The 23,075-nt window shown below is 34.1% G+C and overlaps 1 pseudogene; it reads left to right on the forward strand.

Annotated features, from left to right (window-relative positions):
* Positions 1-18,177: 18,177 nt before the first annotated feature.
* LOC112015405 (putative pentatricopeptide repeat-containing protein At5g08310, mitochondrial) lies at positions 18,178-21,558 on the forward strand (annotated as a pseudogene).
* The last annotated feature ends 1,517 nt before the right edge of the window (positions 21,559-23,075 follow it).

Raw genomic sequence — 23,075 nt, forward strand, 5'->3', positions numbered from 1 at the left:
AATAAGATTAGGGTTTCTGGGTAGAATCATGCGCACACATGAACAAGCCTACGTGCATATAATCCAATTGCGCACGAAGCTAGGATTATGCGCACATGGGACTTAGCCTAGAAACCCTAGCAACATAGCAGATATAACAGAACTTCAAAATGATAAGTCTAACATCTTAACATGCTTTCAAAAATAAATACTACAAGAACCTAAACTATATAAGCGTATTAAAACATAATATAACAAAAACTAAAGCAAATAGAAAGATTAATGTACAAAAAATAGAAAAGAAAAGAAAAAGAAAGTCCAAACTAATACCTCAAAAACAAAAACTCCTAGGCTTGATTTTTTACTGTTCCTCTCGATCAAATCTACTCACAATGAATAAAGATTAGTAATCTTAAACTCAAAGATTAATGCTAGAAAAGGCCCCAATCAAAAGAAAATTGACTTGAGGATGTTTTGTGAAAAACTCCCTCTTTGATTCACTATTTCTAGTGACTTTTAGTGTTTTCCCATAGGATTTCTATGTCATTTTGAAAAGGTACCATGTATGGCTATTTATATTGTGAAAATAGGGGTTTGAAATAGCTCTCAAACGATGTGGGATTCATTCCAAACCTTAGTCTTTAACGTAAAAAACTTATCTTTCATAATTTCTAGAACCCTACATATGCGCACAAGATCGTGCTTGCTTGCGTATGCACCATGGCTGTCTACGCAGTTTAATTCCTACGTGTGCATGCCTGGGCTTCCTTGACCTTATTTTTCCAAAAAGATTTATTTGCTCATTAAAAGTTATATTTTTCATTTCAACATTTCTCAAGTCAATTTAACATCTGATTAAACCCTAAACCAACCTTGGGTCTTGGAATTTCATCATCATTGGGAACAGGGGTCCGAGTCGTAAGGGGTACAAAATGCGGTGTCCACAAACAACTACCCTTTTTTTTTTCTTTTTCTTTTTTATAGTAAAAGGCTAACATTTTTGTTGTTGTTATTGTTGTTGTTGTTGTTGTTGTTGATTTTTTTTTTTTTAATTTTATTTATGACAGTTATCAAGTTTTGTTTAATCCTAAAATGTAGTGTTTTAATCTTAAACTTTTGCCATGTACTACACACCCATAACAAAAAGTTAAAAAGAGCTTAAATTTAAAATTTAGCAACTACCTTTTTTTTTTTTTTTTTATGGTAAAAGGCTCAAATTTTGTTGTTGTTTTCTTTTTTCTTTTTTTTTGGGTTGTTGTTGTTGTTGTTGTTGTTGTTGTTCTTTTTAAAAAATTTCATGTATGACAGTTATCAAGTTTTGTTTAATCCTAAAATGTAGTTTTTTAATTCTAAAATTTAGCCATAACAAAAAGTTAAAAAGAGCTTAAATTTAAATTTTAGCAACTACCTTTTTTTTTTATTTCTTTTACGGTAAAAGGCTCAAATTTTTGTTGCTGTTGGTTTTTTTTTTTTGGTCAAAGCAAAGGTTCCAGCATGTCCATGTCCATGTTTTTTTTTTTTTTTTTTTTTGGGTGTTGTTGTTGTTGTTGTTTTTTTTTACAAATTTTATGTGTGGAAATTATCAATTTTTTTAATCCTAAAATGTAGTTTTTTAATCCTAAAATTTAGCCACTTACTACACATCCATAACAGAAGTAAATAAAAACTTAAATTTAAATTTTGTGTATAGCAAGATCCACGTTTTTTGGTGTTTTTGTTCTTTTTAAAAAAAAAAATTAATTACAGTTATCAATTTTTGTTTAATCCAAACTTTTAGATTTTTAGCCCTAAAAGTTAGCCACTTACTACATATTCATAACAAAAGCTAAAAAAAACTTAAATTTAAAATTTATCTGAAAGCTCAAAAATGTGTTGAAAACACAAGAACAATTTAGACCCCCAATTAAAATTACGGCTCAATAGATTTACACTAATTTAATACTAAGTGCGGAATAGTGTAAATGTGAGCGGATGAACAAATAAGCTACTCTAATCCATAAACTAAGCAACACAGTAGTATAATGGAATATAAAAGAGTAGGGAAGAAGGATGCAAACACAGAAAACACCGAGACGTGTTTTCGAAGAGGAAATCGAAGAACTCGGCGAAAAACCTCTCCGCCGCCCTCCAAGCGGAAATCGATTCACTAGACAATTAGTTGGGATACATGGGTTAGCAAGATACCCTCCAAGCCTAATCTACCCGATATACCTAAGCCCTCCAAGCTCCTACTCCAACAAGGCTTCTCGGAACTGTGTCTTGTCTTATTTCTCCAGATCCCGCAACAAGCTCCATGTTGCATCTACCATCATTGGCTTCTTCCAATGCTTCCCAGCAGCTCCAAAACACTCTCTACACATTGAATAGGTGTGGGTTGTGTTTGGGTATAAATCTCCTCTCAAGGTATGATAATGTGAGAGGGATGGAAAAGAGGCTACAGTGATTTCTCACTACGGATGAGTAGTTCTCTCTCAAAAGATGGGTGTGTGTGGTTTAGAAAACCTCTCTAGGGTTTTTCTCTCTGAAATAGCCTCTCCAACATTTGTGGGTAATGAGGGTAGATATAGTATGGGTGAAGGGTAAGAAAGTCACTCATTAAAATCCTTCAGGCAGAATGTTTCGCGGCTATCTCGCGGGAAGGCCTTACCCGCGAGATACTCGCGAAAACGACAGCCTGGCACGACTCTTCAGCTTCTGGTCATGTGCTTCTTACATGGCTCTTTCGCGGGTTAGCTTCCAGCGACACACCCGCGAGATCCACTGATCTTCAATAAAGCTTGAGTCTTTACCAACTTGATACTAAACCCAATACAATTAAATCCCACAAAATACAAGAAAATGAATTAAAGTAATTACAACACATTCTGTCATGGAATAAAGCCGATAAAAAACATAGTTGTAAATCACAACTTTACAATCTCCCCCTTTGGCTATTCCATGACAAAACACCGTATAACAGACTCTAGACTTAAACATGAGTTTGGGAACAATGGCAAAACTCACTCACACCTAAATCTAGAAGCTGTGATGAACTTGGAACATGTATACCTATAACCTGAAACACTTGCACAAAACACATTAGACTCTCAAGGTAAATCAGGTGATAAAAAGACAAGTATAATGCAACAAGTAAAATGCGATCAAGCAAAATGGAATAAAGCAGTAGATCATGGCTTGACCAAACAGGCAATCACTATACAAAAGTGATCACTATGCTTATTCACATAAAAAATGAACATCCGGACATGCAAGATGATAAGCTCATTTGAAGAGTATCATTTGCAAATCCAACACTCAACCAATGCAAAATACACGAAGTATTTGCATCTAGGAACAATCCTACATGGGCACAAGAGTGTTCATCACTCAACCATTGCATAGAACGTATATGCATCTAGAAACAATCTTACAAGGGCACAAGAGTGTTCATCACTCAACCAATGCATAGAACGTATATGCATCTAGGAAAAATCCTACAATGGTACAAGAGTGATGTACTGAAGTAAAATGTATGGCATTAAGCTTCAAGAACACAAGCATAAAGGCTGCATAAACAAGGTACTGCATATGCATGGTATAAACCATAAATGCCTACAAACATACAATGAAACAAACCCTTAAAGCTTACAAAAGCAACATGGGTACATGAGTATTCATCACTTGAACATGATGCAAAACATAGATACTAAAAGCAACACAAAGCATCATAAAGCAACGAGAAAACAAGCATAAAGTAAATCAAGATTTTCTCAAAAACAATGTCTTCTCCCCCTTGGTATATGCATCTCCCCTATGGCTTTCTCCCCTTACGAATGTGCACAAGGTATAATTTCTCCCCCTAAGAGTGTGCACATGAGTTATATAGAAATGACGATACTCTCCCCCTTTTTGTCACGAATAGACAAATTAATCAAGAGGAAGGAGGGAAAGAAAAGAAGATATGAACAAAGGTAAAAGATGATGCATGAGGGGTGTAAGATGAATGAGAAAATGAAACTCAAACATAAGATAAACATTTTAAAACAATGCTACAAAGCATAAAGAATATGACATGCTAAGGATGATGGAACATGATGTAAACCTAGACATGACATGAACACAAGAACATGTTATATGTGTTAAAAGGTCTAAAAGAACTTAACTAGCATGAGTGAAAGCAAAAACATGTCAAGTGTTAAGAGTGTGTGCAGCAAGGTGCAGCTACTGTGCATCTAGTGTGCATGTGAGATGCATGACCAATGCATGAGCAAGGCACTCAAGGGGCAAAGTATACAAAACACACCACCAAAGATCAAAACATGATAAACATGAATAATTATGGTGATCCCCAAAGTGTGGGACTCATCGGAGTTCAAAACAACGAGAAAATGCCATTTGAGTATTTTATCAAACACTTAGAGTGCACACACTACACATGTATGATAAACAATGCAAGAACATATGAAAATCTTGCCTAAATACATGTTATTTTTGCCACAAGGGGCCAAAATCCAAAGCAAATCATCATTCAAAACAAAGCCCAATCAAAAAGATTGATAGAAAATAAGTTTTCCAACTCCCATTTGAGAAAATCCCAACTATTAACATAAAACCCCAAAAAACGTAATCTAAGGATCAAAATCAATGAAAAGAGTTAAAGATTACCTTAGAGATGTTTATGAAATGAAAAATACTTGAATTTAGTTGGGTTTTGATGTAGAAACATTAAACCAGGGTTTTGGGGGAGGATGTGAGACGTTTAAAACAAATGACTCACGAAATGCCCTTTAAAAAGCTGATCTGGAAATTTTCGCTGGTAGCTCGCTACTTAGAATCCCGCAAAAATTTCATTGGTGTCTCGCAGGTAAGCTTTACTCGTGAAACAACTGTGAAACAGCCGCGAAACTCTCTGTCCAAAACTGGAAAACTTGAGAATTGGACCTTTTCATTCGTGACTGAACTTAAACATGAAATATGTCACAAAAACACCCAAAAAACATGTTTTTCACACAAAAACAATTTGAAAACTTTGAAAAATATGGGTGATACAAATCACTTCCAAAGGCAAACAAAAATAGCAAAAATATTTTTGGTTTGATCCATATATGGTTGAGCACACACACATCACATTTGAACATGTACAATCACACAAATGAAATAGACATTCATTGAACAAAAATCTTGTGTGTTGTGTGTGAGGATCAAGTGTGGAATAGTCCTTAGACTAGAGTGAAGCTTCAATGATCAATTCAATCAAGTCATACACAACTAGCACTAAGACACTATCCTCAATTACAGAAATGAGCATATATGACCTCCCACAAGAGAATGATTACAAAACTTAGAAGCTTTTCATTTGGCTTCTGCATAAATCATGACATTTGATCCTTTTTGGATAATATATCTCATTTTTGAGATTAGTGCTTGAAATTTTTGATATTTCAACATTTAGACTTAGCCTTTGGCTTTTTGAGCACCGTACAAATTACATTAAAAGAGTCGCTTTCCCTTTTTCCTAGTCAAATACTAGTATGTGCGACAGGCTTTTGCAGTTCAATATCTCTTTTCATTTAGAGATTTACATTTGGTGAGCTATTTTTGCAAAAATATAAAAATAAAGTGGGAAGAGATATAGACACAAGTCTATGCAAGTATCAAGACCATCAAGACTATTGACCAATCATTCATGACAAGCTTGAAAATCTATTTACAACAATCACATATAGTTTTCAAGATTTCTTCCACAAAGATAAATGTGCATAAAAAACAAGCTAAGCTCATAAATGCACTACACCATTAGTACGAAGGTACTAGGCCAAACTCACATATGAAATGTGCTTAAACATATACGATCAAACTTTTTGAATTTTTCACTTTTTATGTGGTTTTGGATTTTTTACACACACAAAACAAAGACATAAAAGTAAGATTAAAAAAAAAAAAAAAAAAAGCAATGCATACAAATAAATGCAAGATGCACAAATGCACAAAGATATGACATTCAATGCATGAAGGGTCCTACAAAGATCGAAAGAATTAGATCAAAGACCAAAGGAGCAAAAGCTCAACCATAGGAACCTTTCCTCATCCAAACAGAATGATTGTTTGGAATGAGTATCTCATGAGAAGTGAGACAAGGGTTGGAAGAATGAGAACCGGAGATGCACATAGTCAAGGAGTTAAGAGTATTAAACACTTTCTTTAACAACATGCTATTTTTACTCAAATCCGGTTTATCATTTTTAGCACAACTTCCAAGAAGCTTAAGTTTCTCTTTTCTTTTGATTCTTTTAAGAGCTTGAAACTGAGAGCAATGAGGTCTAAGATGACCAAGGGCACCACAATTGTGACAAACAATGTATTTAGGTCCACTAGGCCTTTTAGGAATGGATCTAGCAACATGAGTTTGTTTTCTCTTTAACTTGGGGCATTGAGGTCTTATGTGACCGATCATGCCACAATGGTGGTAATTAGGAACAAACTTAGATCCACTCAATTCCCTAGGATTTGACCTAAACAGAGGCTTTGATTTAATAGTCTTTCTCTCCACTTTTTGATCTCTTTTATGTGGAGGAATGTACACCGATTTGTCCTTTAAGGCAGAACACACATTAGACACAAAATCGGGTACCACAACATGATTGCAACATATATTTTCATCCTTTTTAACAATAAGTTCAGCAATCAAACACTTGGCATGCATCTTAAGAGATTTATTTTCATATTTAAGATCATCAACAGGTTTGTTAGACAAAACAAGTTTAGCATCCAAGTCCGTATTCAAACTTTCAAACTCTTTCAGCTTTTTAAGAGAATTTTCAGCAAGTTTCTTATATTTTTCAACCAATTTGATGGATTCATTGAGCTTAGCAATCAAATCATCATTTTCACAAAATAACTTGCTTATATTCTTTTGAAACTTCTTAGCATTTTTCTTCAAGACTTTAATGTTAGGAATATCAACAACACCCAAGGATTCATATAACATAGCATCACAATCATGAGGATTATCACTCATAGAGAGATTTTCACAAACACATGGCATGTCACAATCAACAACATCCATAGAAGCATACAAAGCATTATCCATGGCAAAACACACGAGGGGTCAAGGATCACACTTAGGTATTAAAACCACAGCAAGTGCACCCACTCTGATACCAATTGAAAGCTCGAAAATGTGTTGAAAACACAAGAGCAATTTAGACCCCCAATTAAAATTACGGCTCAATAGATTTTTCACTAACTTAATACTAAGTGCAGAATAGTGCAAATGTGAGCAAATGAACAAATAAGCTACTCTAATCCATAAACTAAGTAACACAGTAGTATAATGGAATATAAAAGAGTATGGAAGAAGGATGCAAACACAGAAAACACCGAGACGTGTTTTCGAAGAGGAAACCGAAGAACGTGGCGAAAAACCTCTCCGTCGACCTCCAAGCGGAAATCGATCCACTAGACAATCAGTTGGGATACATGGGTTAGCAAGAGACCCTCCAAGCCTAATCTACTCGATGTACCTAAGCCCTCCAAGCTCCTACTCCAACAAGACTTCTCGGAACCGTGTCTTGTCTTATTTCTCCGAATCCCGCAACAAGCTCCATGTTGCATCTACCATCATTGGCTTCTTCCAATACTTCCCAGCAGCTCCAAAACACTCTCTACACACTGAATAGGTGTGGGTTGTGTTTGGGTACAAATCTCCTCTCAAGGTATGATAATGGGAGAGGGATGGAAAAGAGGCTACAGTGATTTCTCACTAAGGATGAGTAGCTCTCTCTCAAAAGATGGGTGTGTGTGGTTTAAAAAACCTCTCTAGGGTTTTTCTCTCTGAAATAGCCTCTCTAACATTTGTGGGTAATGATGATATATATAGTATGGGTGAAGGGTAAGAAAGTCACTCATTAAAATCCTCCAGGCAGAATGTTTCGCGACTATCTTGCAGGAAGGTCTTACCCGCGAGACACTCGCAAAAACGACAGCCTGGCACGACTCTTTAGCTTCCAGTCATATGCTTCTCACATGGCTCTTTCGTGGGTTAGCTTCCAGCGACACACCCGCGAGATCCACTGATCTTCAATAAAGCTTGAGTCTTCACCAACTTGATACTAAACCCAATACAATTAAATCCCACAAAATACAAGGAAATGATTTAAAGTAATTACAACACATTTTGTCATGGAATAAAGCCAATATAAAACATAGTTGTAAATCACAACTTTACATTATCAACTACCTTCAAAACCGAGAAAAGGTATGTAACATTTTTAATGGCATAGTAAATTAATACTTATAAAAAAAAAATGTAAATTGAATTTTACATAGAATTATACAAATGATAAATATAGTTACTATTACAAAAGAAATTTTTTTACAACAATTCCTTAGTTAACAACCACTTCATGTGAGGTTTGAATCATACAATAATTCTTGTAAAGTCTCTCACCCAAACTTATCTAATATTCCATTCCAATGCCTCCTCAATGTAATCTAAAAAATTTGTGTGTACATGAACCTAAGAGAGATAAAAGAATTAGGGTTAAATCAAGCATTTTTTTTTAAAAAAAAAAAGAAACTTTAATCAACAAACCAAAGCTAGCGTGCATGTTATTAAAGAAAAAGAAAAAGAAAAAGAAAAGTAGTGTATATTCTAAATAAAAAAAACCAAAAAAAAGGTTTGTGTTTGATTGCAGGCCAAAACAAAAAGAAAGAGTATTCACCAATATCCATTCTCAAGTAGCTAGTTCAAGCACAAACCCTCCTTTTTTAAATTTCTAAGTTAGTCACAGGTAATTAGCAACCGTCAAACACCCTTGAATCCCTAATCACATTCACCCAAAAGTAAGTACTCCTCAAACTATGAATACTTGGCAGCCTTGGCAGGTAAGAACTCAAAGAAAGTCAATGATAAACAAAAGAAAAGAAAAGAAAGAGAAACTTGCAAAAGATAGAACCTGAAAAGCCGTTGGAGCCTCTGACAAAGTCTGTTTAAATTATTTAAAAGCCAAATCTGAAAGTAGAAGAAGAAGAAAGAAGATGATGTAGAACTAAACTGAATGTCTTCAATTTGAAGAAGAATGAGAGAAATTGGCAAAGTGTATGTGAGTTTGTGGGTCTTAAAGTATAGAAGTTTTAATTTATATATTTATCCCCGTTAGTTAAAAACTTATAAGTGAGTATGATGAGAGTATTTTAGGCATCAAAACTGAGGAACCCAAATAGGAGAAGCCCCTAAAAAGTAGGGTGAGTATATGTGTGTGTGTGTGTGTGTATATATATATATCTAAATATATAACCTACTTCTTATGTCCTTTTATATGAAACAACAACCCTAGCCTCCATTCCTTCATCTTTTCTATTGGTTTAAAATTTTTTTTTCCTACCTCAAACTCAATGTTTTTGCTATAGAACCAAATTCTAACTTCTTTTAAAAAAAAAAAATTGAAAAAGAAATGTTGAATTCTACATTATTTTTAAGAGCATTCAAGGTGGTGAAGATACAACTTTCCAAGTGCATTTTTATATTTTTAACACTTTTACATTAATTTATTTTTTTAAATCAAATTACTTATTTAAAATTTATGTATTTATATTTAATCTATTAGTTTGATTGTTATTTAATAATGAATTGATTATTTTGTTTTATTTTATTTTAATGATATGAAATATATACTTATAGTCAATTGAGATTATGGAGAAATATAATAATTCCATAAATATATAATCATTGCTTTTATTTTATTATTAATATCAATTAATATTTTTTAGATTAATTTCACTTTCAGTCTTGCTCCCCTAAATTGAAATCTTGGCTCCACCATTAAGCATATAACACAAGTTTTTTCCTCTTGTCATTCTCGATGCAAAGTTTGTGGTTATGCTTATTCTTTGTTAAAAATATATAATTTACTTGAGAAACTATATGAACTATTGATAATTCATAAATGCAAAAAAGATTGATAAAAACAAATAAAAATTGCTGATATTCATAAACGAAAAAAAAAAAAAAGGGGGGGGGGGGAAAGAGATCATATAAAATGCAAAACAATACACATAGTATATAATTAGGTAGAATAGACACTTGAAACGACCACAGCTTTTAGTTTTTTTTTTTTTTTTTGAGAAGACAGTAGCCTTTTGTTTTCGGAACCAACTGTTATTATATTGTATTTTCCAGTGAAATAGATTAGTTGATTGTTTTAATAACTAAATCAATATTTTTAGTGAAATTATTATAGTTTTTTTTTTTTTTAGAAACGAAATTATTATAGTTTATGTAGAGCTTTTATTCAAGATTTAAAAAATTGGAGACGTCATAAAAAAATTAACAAAAATAATGTCGTAATCATAGTTAGTAAAATATGTTTCATATATAGTATGATAAACATACAGATGCATATAGTTCGGTATCTTTCAAGAAAAGTACGTTTCAAAAATATGGCATAAAAATACAGAAACAGAAAAAGAATGACATATGTATATAATACGTCTATTTTTAAAATTTTCACGATTAAAGATACAGATTCATTTGCAAATAACATAACATTGATAATTAATATAATATAATATAATATAATATTTTTTTTTATAGAATATTAGAATCATATATAAACTAATTTCATATGATTTTATTCCATTTTCATTGAACATATTCATATTATAACTAAACTACGAATATGAAAAAGTATATTTATTAAATCAGTATATAACATAATATAATAAACTTGTCTACTTTTTTTGGGCCCGTATTTATCCATAATATAACAGGTTTGAAGTTTTTTACTATTCCAATTAGTGTATGGTTTGAAACCTTTAAATATTTTTTACTACTACCAAAAATATGTTATATTAAACTAAATATTCAATAGAATATAATATTAGTTCATAAGAGGAGGAAACATATAAGAGGTGTTGGGTTATAGATTGACCACAATTAATTAATTCAATTACTCAAGTTGATTGATTAGGTCAAATTTACATGCAAATCATGAAGGCATCAATAAATCACCAAAAAAAACTAAGTGTAGTGAAAAATAGATAGACACGATAATTTGTTGACAAGTGAAGAAAACCTCTCACAAGGCAAAAACCCCCACCAGGTGACTTCTTCCTGTATGCACGGATCTCAATACGTGTCTAACTTCCTAGCAACTGATTAATTGTTGTTGGATGCAAAATTCTTCATTTGAAATCACGTTAAAGATCTAAAAGCACTTAATTACAAAACTTTAAGACACACAAGAACGCAGTAGCTTCTCACAAAGTGTATGATTCATTAATTGAGTCTCTATATCTTTGATGACTTTAAAATAAAGCTTTTATATGGTCTAGAGGTTTAGTAAATGAAACCCTAGCAATCCAAGTCATTATAAGCTGGAATTCAGATCTAAGAATTCTAAAATCACAGAGCTTGATAGATTGAAAGGTGTTGATCTTGTGTCAAGAACCTTTCATTAAGTCTCGATAGATACTCGTATCGAGCTAGTGTCGAAACTAGTGTCGGACTTCACTAAATCAGTTTTTCTTCACTTATTTCTTAGTTCAACCTTCATGACTTTAATGATACCATTTGTAATGTAAACTTTATACACTTCTTGATACATTAAACCCAACTTAGATTTACCCAATTATAAGTAAGGTACATTTTGTCAAAAAAATAAGCCAATACATAAAAAATATGACCTCTAATGTTAGGTAACTATAATAATAGATAAAGAGTAAAGTTATAATCTTTTTTTTTAGGAGAATTAGTAGCTAGAGTTATGAACTTGAGTGACTATTGTTGAGGCATTAGGAAGTGTTTTGAGGCACAAATTTGTTGCGTTGATAATGATATCTACTGTCAAAACTAGCAGCCAGTGATTTTAGGGTGGAAAGCCCCACCTCCAGGTGTGTTCAAAATAAATGTAGATGGTGGCAGATTGTCTAGTAGTGGGGTAGTCATAAGGGATAGCAAGGGCGACACCATAGCAACATTGTGCAAGACTCTCCCTGGCCAATATTCCAGCGAAGAGACGAAAATATTAGCGATTGAGAATGGAGTGCTCTTGGCTAAGGAGCCAGAGTTGTCATAGGTTTATATTGAATTAGATGCTCTTATGGTTGTCCAAGATATTCAAGCTGGGAATACAAATGGTAGTCTTGGCCATTTACATCAAGGGATTAATAGCATCCTTGAGACCTTCAGTTGTTGGAAAATTCAGCATTTGAAAAGGGGATACAACAAGGTAGCTCATGAACTAGCCAGTTATGCTAGATGTAATGGTACATATCAAGTGATGATGCCAAAAATTGTCAGTAAGTCACACAATCCTCACGTGCTCGAGACAACACCTATGAAATAAAAACAAAGAAGACCTTGTAGAGAGTACCGGTGTGGTACCAGCCAAATACCCTCCGAATGTCAAGTTAGAGAACTTTCACTACTCTAGAGTGCCAGAACTGGGGGAAATTATGCATGCCTTGGTTTGTGAGGGTTTTAGGGTTTTTATAATAGCATAGGATTGACATCCATTCCTTGGCATAGAGCGTCTTTCCTTGTAGGGAAGATCTTCATTAATATGCGTATCTTGCGGTATCCTTTTCTTGTAGGAATCTCCTTGATTAGGGTTAGTCGTGTAGCATAAGATGTTTCCTTATATACTCATGCGTGGAGGCCAAGTAAGGCCATGTCAGACTTGTCAAAGGTTTACTTATCCCCTTCAGCTTTCTTCCATCAGCTTCTTATCTTGTCTATGCATTCTAGTCGTCTTATTCAAGTGTCGTTGATCTCGAGGCGCAGCCGTTGGCCTTGAGGTGGAACCGTCGGCTTTATGATATCGTTGTTTATGTCAATGAATGCACAAGCAAGGTCTACGGGTTCATTAGGACTGTAAATTTTGCCTTATGTGAATGAGTTTATCAAACTTTCAGAATTACCCTTATCATCAAGTTTGGAAGAGGATTGATCCTCCTATGGTTCAACATCTCCTCCAAAAAAAAAAAAAAAGTTATCATAACGTGAACTTTACTTTTTGTTTGATAAAAACGCGTATGTATCCGTACATATAAAAGGTGAACACTAGACGGTGGAGTCTTTTTAAATGTTATGGACTTACGTGTATTGTTCAAGCAACATACGCGTTTTTACCAACTATGGTTCAAGGAAGACAATTTCGTACCGTACTCGTCGGTATCGCAGAATTTTACCATTCCGGTAGCTAGTCTAGTAGCAAAACACTTTAATTTCGTATCGGTTTATATTCCGGCCATACCGGAGTTGTTTCGGCCGTACCGGGATAAATACCGGATTTCGGCCGGTTAGTGGATACCAGGCTGGTACTAACCAGTGACCAAAAACACCTCCTCATGACAGTCAAACTTCCTCTATCTCATCAGGATCATCCTACGTTCTAACTTCTGATATGCAGCGACACCAGAGCTTTGTTGAGACTGTGAGAAGAGGCTGAAAGCTTTGCAAGAGAGAGAGAGTTTTCTGAGATCTAAAATCCATAGGAAGGACGGAGGAGGCGTGAAACCCAAATAACTTAACGTGTGAGAGTGGAAAAGCTAGAAAAGCATGTTGGAACTTGGAACACATGAAAAATGGTATTTTTTTGGTTTTATCACCTGATAGTTTTCAAGAGTTAAATTGTTAATGCTTTAAAATTCTTTAAGGAGTTTTTACCAAACCATTTAATGCTTTCACCAAAACCCCACGCCCCCATCTAAAATTGAATGTTCTCATTAAATTTTTTCCTTATTTTTTTTTTTTATCATTATTAAAAGTAAAAATTCATAACAAATTAGATGACTTTTACCAAATAATTAAGTACTCCATATATTACATGAAAATAATATATATATATATATACACACACATTTAAATTCATTAATATATAAATATAAATTTTAAATTGCGGTAATCCCGAACGGTACACCGGTATCAACCGGTACCGAAATATTTCGTTCCACTAACCAAACCGAAATGACAACCAGTACGAAATTGACTCTCTTGCTATGGTTGTGACAGTCCTAATGACTTTTGGAGGAAAGTCCAATTAACTTTATTTTGTCTCTTTTTTTTTTTTTTTTTCTTTCTTTCTTTTTGGATAATTCTCTTAGGAAAGGGGGTTTAAATCATGGATGGATGGAGTTATTAAGACTTTTTGGCTTGTACCATTTTTTCAAAAAAAAAAAAAATTAGACATAAAGCCATAATTGAAATAATAGGTTAGTGGAATATTAGACATAATATAAGTGTAATCTCATTTAAACATTATTATATTTTTAAAATATTTTTTAGCAAATATTGTTAGTAAAAAAAAAAAAAAAAAGAAAAGGTAATTATAGGTTTACACTGTATTAGTAATATAAATCTAAAACCTCAAGGGGTTGGCTTAGTGGTTCTTAATTCCTTCTCGTAATAATTTGGTGCATGCGGGATGGGGAGACTACGGGTCTGTTTGGAATCTGCTTATTTTGCTGAAATGAAAACTTTTTGTTAAAAGTACTGTAGATAAAGATAAAAGTTAGCTGAAATAGTACAGTGGAACCTATAAATAGTATCAAAAAGTGCAATAAAGCCCATGAATAGTAGTAAAATTAAGCTGAATAGTAAAATAAGCTGGCTTTTTAATTTAGAGCCAAACGCACATTACATACACCCGACTCGAGAGAATAGTTGAGGACACCCTCATTTGTAAAAAAATAAAAATTAAATTAAAAAAAAGTACAAATCTTACAAGCCCATTTGTATACACCCTCATTTTTAGGGATTTGGATCCTCTCCATTTCTTTTTGAAATGGAGAGTATCCATTTCATGGACATGATGTATTTGAAATAAATCAATGGTGTAAGATGTGCCATGTCAATTAAAATCTATAACACTTGACTCTAGAAAACTTAATTGTGGTTAATTGTTCAGTTAACCCTCAGCAAACCTATCTTATCTTAATATTTCAAAATCTCAATTTCTCTCTCTTCTCCATTACCTCTCTCTCTCTCACAACTTTGCCGTCGCCGTTGCCACAATAACCAATGTGCCAAGCCATCGTTATTACGCTGGCCACGTCTCACACCAGCCCAACATTGCCGAACCCACTGCCTAGCTAGTTTTCTCTCTCTGTCTCTTATTTCTAATTGATAAGCTCTGTTTAGTTGCTTGGAAAAAGAAGGAAAATAAATTATTATACGACTATTTTTTATTGATTTCTTCATGCTGATTTTGATCTCTTTTCTGTGTTTTTTTTTTTTTTGGTTGGTTTTGAGCTTGGGGATTGATTGAAATTTGTAAGAAATTGTCTAATTGAAAGGGAAGAGCTAGGAGAAATGAAGTGGCATACAAATGAAAAGAAAGTGGTTGATTGAATCTTGGTGAGAAGCTGTATTTGTGAGTTAATTGGGAACATAGTAAAATACATTCTAAACCATTTTTTATTCTTTATCAGGAAAACTAATTTAACTAAAGGATGTGATTATTTTAGAGAATTTATTAAAGTGGACAACAGGCCTATGAATCTCCATAATATATGTTGTTTTTTTTTTATTTGTTGGTTTGGCATCTTGGCATGCTTGAATCATACATTTACATTGTATCATATCCCCTAGCTAACTAGTTCTTGAATTTTAAATGGCCTTTGGGTTGATATGTCAAAATGCTTGTGTGAAGGGGTTTAAAGCATTGAACATTTGGCTTACTGCATCTAAAAGCATAAATATTTATCATCAAAATATCTATTATTAAATGGCTTTTGAATGCAGTTACTTGTCTTGCTTTGGAGCCTAATGAGTGGATGAACATTATTCTATTCTCTCTTTGAATTCATGTTCTTATAAAACAAAAGTGTTTGGAATTTTGTTTTGCTTCTTACCTAGTTTTCTTTCCGCTAGAAGGTATATTTAAAAGGAGATAGAACTTTTGTTCTTACTTTGGTCCATTTTCATGGCTGAGTATTTGGACCACTTTCAGTTTGTCATGGTGTATTCGCAATATGTGTAAAACTTTTAAATTGATGGTATGGATTATTAAGGAATTTTATTGTTTTTCTTTTTCTTTTTTTGATGTACATAATGCATATGATTTTTATTTTTATAAAAAATGAGTTGAAGACTTGAAGCAGCCTAGCAGCCCAACTGTAAAAAGGTTTGAAGAGAAGGGTATAAGTGTTATTCATGAAGTCAAGTGCAAGCTTTGTTATGCAAAGTTTCATGTACCAAAATTTTCTCGTTATCAAGAAAAGGTTTTGAAAGGTTTTTAAGTATTCCATGCCTCATTGAAGACAATGTATCTTGAACTGAGCAACTTTAAAATTCAATTTTAGTAAAGATTCACATTTGATATATTCTAGCTTGTAGGACAACTTGGAGTCTTGGACTATTATTTACACATTTTGTATCAAGTTTTTGGATAGTTTTTGTAGTTAGCTTTTGAAGATACTCAAATATGCTGGTTTTCATATGTAATGTTTTTAGCAGTACTTACTTGTGTATAACAGTGCTGATGCACTTTTACATTAACATTCAAAACTATTAAATCACCCTTTTACATTAAGGGAAATTATTGTGTACTCTTGGAGTACCATAAATACGTACTCCCTTCTTTCACATGAATGGTGGGTCTCACTAATTAAATTCATGGTGGAACCCACCATTTATGTGAGAGAGAGAAGTACGCATTTATGGTACTCTGAGAGTACCTAATAATTTGCCTTACATTTAATATTCAAAGCTCTTAAATCATTGCAACTGGTGCGTACTTGTGTATAACATATTTTCCTATATTTGTGTTGTTTTAAATAAATAATAAACCAAAGGAATATGTAACGTTCACATCACTATGAATTCATAAGGCATCATTAAAAATAAAGTAAATTGCTTCAAGTTGAATAATTTTTTTTTGAGAATGTTCAAGTTGAATAATTGATGGTCCGTTACAATCAAAATTTAATCCAAAAAAGAACAAATTTTATTAAAATGTACATTTTGATTACAAAGGCCATAATAACAAGAGTTCTATTGAAATAAACACTTTGATAACAATGTTAGCCACTTCCACACTCGGCGTGTCTCTTGCCGCTTGACCATACATTCCCTCCACAGTCTGCAATTTTCAATCTTAGCTTGATCACTTTAACTTGTCTTGTGTTATACAGCTTGCCCTAGTATGAAGTCTCTTCATTATTAAGTTTTTTGTACCAGAGCTCTAGAATCCCAGGTTTCTCGACATATGAAATGCAATCACTTAGAGTACCTTGCACTTTGAGAGTCTTTCCCCTCAAGTTACCGATGATTTAAAATAATGCAGGAAAGTATACCAAGCAGGGATTGATGAAACCTACAAGCAATATCCAATAAATGCCAATCATTTATATTGTAAACTTCTCTATTTTCAAATAGGTTTAACTATTATGATTTAAGTAAAACACTAAGCTTGTATTTTAATGAATCCTCGCAACCAATATTATGTTTTTCTTGGGATTGGGGGAGAGGGGAAAGAAGAATAAAAATAATTAACAACTGATTAAAAGCCAAAATTGAACATTCACAGTATCATACATTTAGCCTATGCATCCTCAAGCCAATGTGATTGACCTTACAATAACAAATAGGGCTGCAAGCTTTTTATAAGGTGAATTAGTGCACTCATGCATGTTTACCAAATAAAAATTGTCAAAAATTTTCCCCTAAGTCCTCCCTAAAAGAATAGTAAAAAAATCATATTGAAAGTTTGCAAACAACTAACCAAAAATTTAAGATAATTTAATAAATTAGAAGATGAGGTACAACAAAGGGAAGAGAGTTTGCCCTAGCTTACAAAAAATAACTCATGCTTTTCTTATATGTTATCATTTACATGTCTTTTTTCTTCAACTTTTGCAAATTATAAAGATTTTTCCATTTTCCAATGATTAATTCTATTTCTTCTCACGCCCTTCCAGTATTAGCTTTGCTTATTGTTTTCCTTTTTCAAAATTTTCATCTTAGTCTCAAGAAACTTGGGCATGGTATCAAAACAACCCAAAAATCTCATACCTTTTGGAACAGATTCAGATCAAAACACCCACCAACTGTTTTGTTTTATCCCAAAGCTCAACCCACACAGAATAGAAACCAAACTCAACATGACAAAATCAATAATAAAAAAATAGCAGTATACTAATTTATTTTCCTTTGTTTTCCAAGCAACCAAATGGAGCTTATAAATAAGAAATCAGAGAGAGAAAACTTACTGGGCAATGGGTTTGGTGATTTTGGGCTAGTGTGAGTCGTGGCTAACGAAACAACTGTGGCTTGGCACGTTGGTGATTGTGGCAGTGGCGACGGCAGGGTTGAGAGAGAGCAAAGCATGGCGATGGAGGAGAGAGATTGAGATTTTGAAATATTCAAATAAGACAGGTTTGCTTAGTTAACTCAATGTTTAACAATAGTTGAGTTTTTCCATTGTCAAGTGCTTTAGATTTTAATTAACGTGACACTTTTTTACACTCTTGATTTATTTTAGATGCATGGACAGGGTCCAGATCCCATTTTTAGTTTTTACAAGTATACAATTTAAGGAAAAAAGAAAAAAAAAGGTAACAGCGTGACTGCACCTTATTATATCTCCTCTACAGGATTAGGAGGAGGAGGCTGTCCAAACGTGAAAAGCTATGGCCCGAGAGTTTAGAAAAGCAATGGCACTACCAAAAATCATAGAAGCATGTAATAATCTTCGTAAATCCATCAAACCTTGTGCTCTGCTTTCACTTCTCTTCACCTCTCCTCTCTCACAATCACAGACCCATTTGCACCAAAACTCATACTAATATTTATGACTCATCTTTTCATTCTGACCTCACCAGCATTACAAATGGCTTCATTTCCATCTTGACCAAGAAACCATTTTCCCCACACAATCCAGAACTCAATAGCCTTTCACCAAGACTCACCACCCAAGTCGTTGAAAGTGAGCTAAATTGCCTCAAGAGTTGGAAAATAGCTCACATGTTCTTTACTTGGGCCTCAAATCAATGTGGTTAAAAGCACAATTGTTACACTTATAATGCCATGGCCTTAATCCTATCACGTGCTCGACAAATTGCCCCACTGAGAGCCATGGCCATGGATATTGTAAATTTGGGTTGTTCCATGTCTCCAGGAGCTCTGGGATATCTAGTAAGGTGTTTGGGTAGTGTAGGACTGTTTGATAAAGTAACGTATTGTTTGATCAAGCTAGAATGATGGGCCTTTGCGTTCCCAATGACTATAGCTATAATTGCTTGTTAGAGGCTTTGTTAATTCAGTTGATTTAATTGAAATGAGAATGAAAAAGATGCGCGATTATGGTTGGAAATTCGGTAACTACACGTTGACCCCGTTGTTACAAGTTTATTGCAATGCTGGCAAGTTTGAAAAAGCTCTGAGCATTTTCAATGATATGAATGAGCGGGAGTGGGTCGATATGCACGTATTCTCTATCTTAGTTTTGTCTTTTAGCAAGTGGGGTGAGGTAGATAAGGCCTTTGAATTGATTGAGAGAATGGAAGACCATAATATTACGTTGAATGAGAATACTTTTCGCGTTCTGATTCATGGGTTTGTAAAGGAGTCCAAAGTGGATAAGGCCCTTAAATTGTTTGATAAAATGCAGCAATCAGCTTACTATCCTGATGTTTCACTATATGATGTGCTCATAGGAGGACTCTGTAAAATTAAGGAGCTGGATAAAGCCTTACATTTGTTTTCAGAATTGAAGCAGTTGGGAATTCATCCCAATATTCAAATATTTACAAAGCTTATGACATCTTTCTCTGAAGAGAACAAAATTATCCAATTACTCAAGGAAATGCAAGAAGATATTGATGAGGAAGCTATGATTTTGCTTTACAATTCTGTTCTGAACGCTCTTGTTAATAACAACTCAATCGATAAAGCTTTTCTCTTGCTCAGGGCAATGATGGGGGATCAATCTGATGCTGATGTTGTGGAACATAAACTCCTAAGGGTTAAGAAAGCCATTCTCCCTGATACCACTTCTTTTAGTATAGTTATTGATGGTCTACTCAGGACTGGTAAGTTGGACTCAGCACTTAACATTTTCCAGCATATGAAGCAAATTGGTTGGGCACCAAATATAATGATTTATAAAAATTTAATTGATGGTCTGTGCAATTCAATTAGATTGGAAGAAAGTTATGAGCTTTTCAGCGAGATGAAGCTGTCAAGATTTGAACCAACCCGTTTTACCTACAACTCTATATTTGGGTGCCTATGTAGAAGGGAAGATGTTGTCACAGCTCTTGATCTGGTGAAAGAGATGCGTGTTTATGGATATGAACCTTATACAAAACATTCTACCTTGCTTGTAAAGGGCTATGCAAACATGGGAGAGCAGTAGAAGCTTGCAAATTTCTTGCTAGCATGGTTCAAGAAGGTTTCCTCCTTGATATAATTCCCTATTCTGCAGCCATAGATGGTTTAATCAAAACTCAAGAAGTGGATCGAGCTTTGGAGTTATTCCCGGACATTTGTTCTCGTGGCTATTGTCCTGATGTGGCTGCATACAACATATTGATAAGTGTGCTCTATAAGGCAAAGAGAGTTTCTGAAGACGAAGATATTCTGCATGAGATGGAGGTCAAGGGGCTTGTCCCCTCAGTCATTACCTACAATCTGCTTGTAGATGGATAGTGCAAAAATGGTGATGTTGATCAGGCCATGCTGTTCCTTTCCCAGAATTTTGTGGAAGATAGAAAGCCTAATGTAACTACTTACACTACTTTGATGAATGGGTTATGCAATGCTGGAAGACCTGATGATGCACTGGTACTTTGGAATGAAATGGGTAGAGAAGGGTGTTCTCCAAACAATATTGCTCTCATGGCCTTCATTCATGGTCTTTGTAAGTGTGGTAGGCCCGACACGGCACTTGTATATCTTCACCAAATGCAAGAGAAGGAAATGGAACCTGACACCTTTGTCTATGTAGCGCTAATGAGTAGTTTTCTATTAATCTTAACCTACCCTTGGCTTTTGAAATTTTAAAGGAGATGGCTGGGAAAGGGAACTTTCCAGATCCGCTGGATAAGAACTGTCTTATTGTTAGAGATGCAGTACCTAAGTTGTCGGAAGATGCCAGGACTTCTTCAAGAGTTAGAAATCTTATTGCAGAGGGTAGAATTCCTAAAATATGCTGTTCAGACATCAAAGATGAAGGTTGACATGAACTTATTGATTGATTAGGAGTCACTAAGATAGCACAGATATGCTCAAGGAAATTTTTAGGATAGAACTGGGGTGCTCAGGTTAAAGAAAGCAATATGTCCTCAGCTTAAATTTGGATGGTGGATTATTTTCGGCAGGGAAGGCTCTGTATAATCAACCTACCTTTGGGGTTTATGACTCTGACATCACCAAGTGACTCATGTTTGTCTTGGGAAAATCCTGTCATTCTTTTTCATTATTTTGAATTATATAAAGAACACTGAATATGAAATAATTTAGAATCCTTAATTTATCAATCCTTTAGTCAGATAGAATTTGAATGAAAACAGTTCTACAAGTGGATGTAAATATTAGACATGGATCATTTATTGTTCTATGTAAACTGAAGATGTTTTCAATCAAATTCAATCCATTAGTTGGATGCAAAACTTTTTTATGAATCTTCTCTCTACCTTATAGAAACAGCATGATCTATAGGGTGAATCCCAACTGCTGCCCAGCGCAATCATGGATTGCCTATGAAAGATGCTTCGGTCTTTGAAGGTGCCCAAAAAAAGTTTAGATTTTCCAATGGATAAAATAATACACTTCCTACCACGTATAATCCAACCAGAAGGTGATGAGTGCGATCATTGCATGGAAGATTTGGTTCGATGTAATTACTTTGTCAATGGCGGTGATATTCAGAGTCATTTATCCCTGGTTGAGTCCAGTTTGAAGCTTTGGCAAGATTATAAAGCAGCAATATTTCACCTCCATGCATGAGATCTATTCTAGATGAACACTCATTGTCTGTTGAGGGAAATCGTTGGTGTCCTCTACCTCGAGGACTCAAGGTAAAACGCAAGCTAACCTAGGCTCTGTTGTGTGTTTCTTCATTGGCTTTGGTTTTGTTATTCAAGATGCAGAAGGTATGGTTCTTGCTACTAAAAGCTGAAAGGCTGCCTCTTTTGAGTTGCGGTTTTGATTCTTATGTGTTTGGTGTGGTTGATGGCCTTGAAATTTTGCTTGGGATTGATTGATATTTATGATTGACGAGGAATCTGTAGCAAAAGGGACAGTGTCAATCTGCTACTTATGGGCATTTGTTGGTTCTAATATAGCATACTGGTCAGTGGTTCTTCTCAAAATGTTTTTGCATGTAAATCCATCATTAAGGTGCTTTAGCTTCTATGCTAGGACTTGTACTGAGTACTGACCGTGAACGTTTGGGTGGACGATTTACCTCCGAGTTTTACTGCTGCACTCGCAAAAATAAAGTAAATAAATAATATTTCTAACATTTTCTCCCAAAAAAAAAAAAAATCAAATTGAAATAAGGGAAGAAATTATATATATATATATATATATATATTTATAACTGCAAGTTGTGGCAGCTCTAAGAATTTTTCTAGAGTAGTCATTTAGAAACTTAAATTTTACAAAATCTAATAATAATAAAAACTTGAATATATCAATATCGTTAAAAAATAAAAATAAAAATAAATAAGTTTCCTTCTATTAACAAAATGGAAAAGCAAAAAGAGACTAATGAGAGATAAAGTAAGAATTGAGAGTACTGGGTGAGAGTAATAAAGTGGGAGACAGTCTGAAATGATGAGAGAGAGAGAGAGAGAGAGAGAGAGAGAGAGAGAGAGCAATGAATACTTGTTACAATTGTGAGTCGAGCTGCCGAGAAGAATAGAGTTGCTTCAACTACAAAGCCAAGGTAAGTAAAGCTATTGATGACATCGAGGAGAACTCACACTCATAATATCTCTCTTGGTGCATATTTTTTTATAGGAAAAATGAAATTAGAGATTATTTTTTATAGAATGGGTTGAATAAGTTATGAATTTGAATGATTAGGGGCTTTTAATTTTTGTTTAAGGGGCTAAGGATTATGTTTGGAGGGCCAAGAGTATTTTTGTGAAAAATGTTACGTTTACAA

Source organism: Quercus suber, unplaced genomic scaffold, assembly GCF_002906115.3.
Source record: "Quercus suber isolate HL8 unplaced genomic scaffold, Cork oak 2.0 scaffold_447, whole genome shotgun sequence".
NCBI lineage: Eukaryota > Viridiplantae > Streptophyta > Magnoliopsida > Fagales > Fagaceae > Quercus > Quercus suber.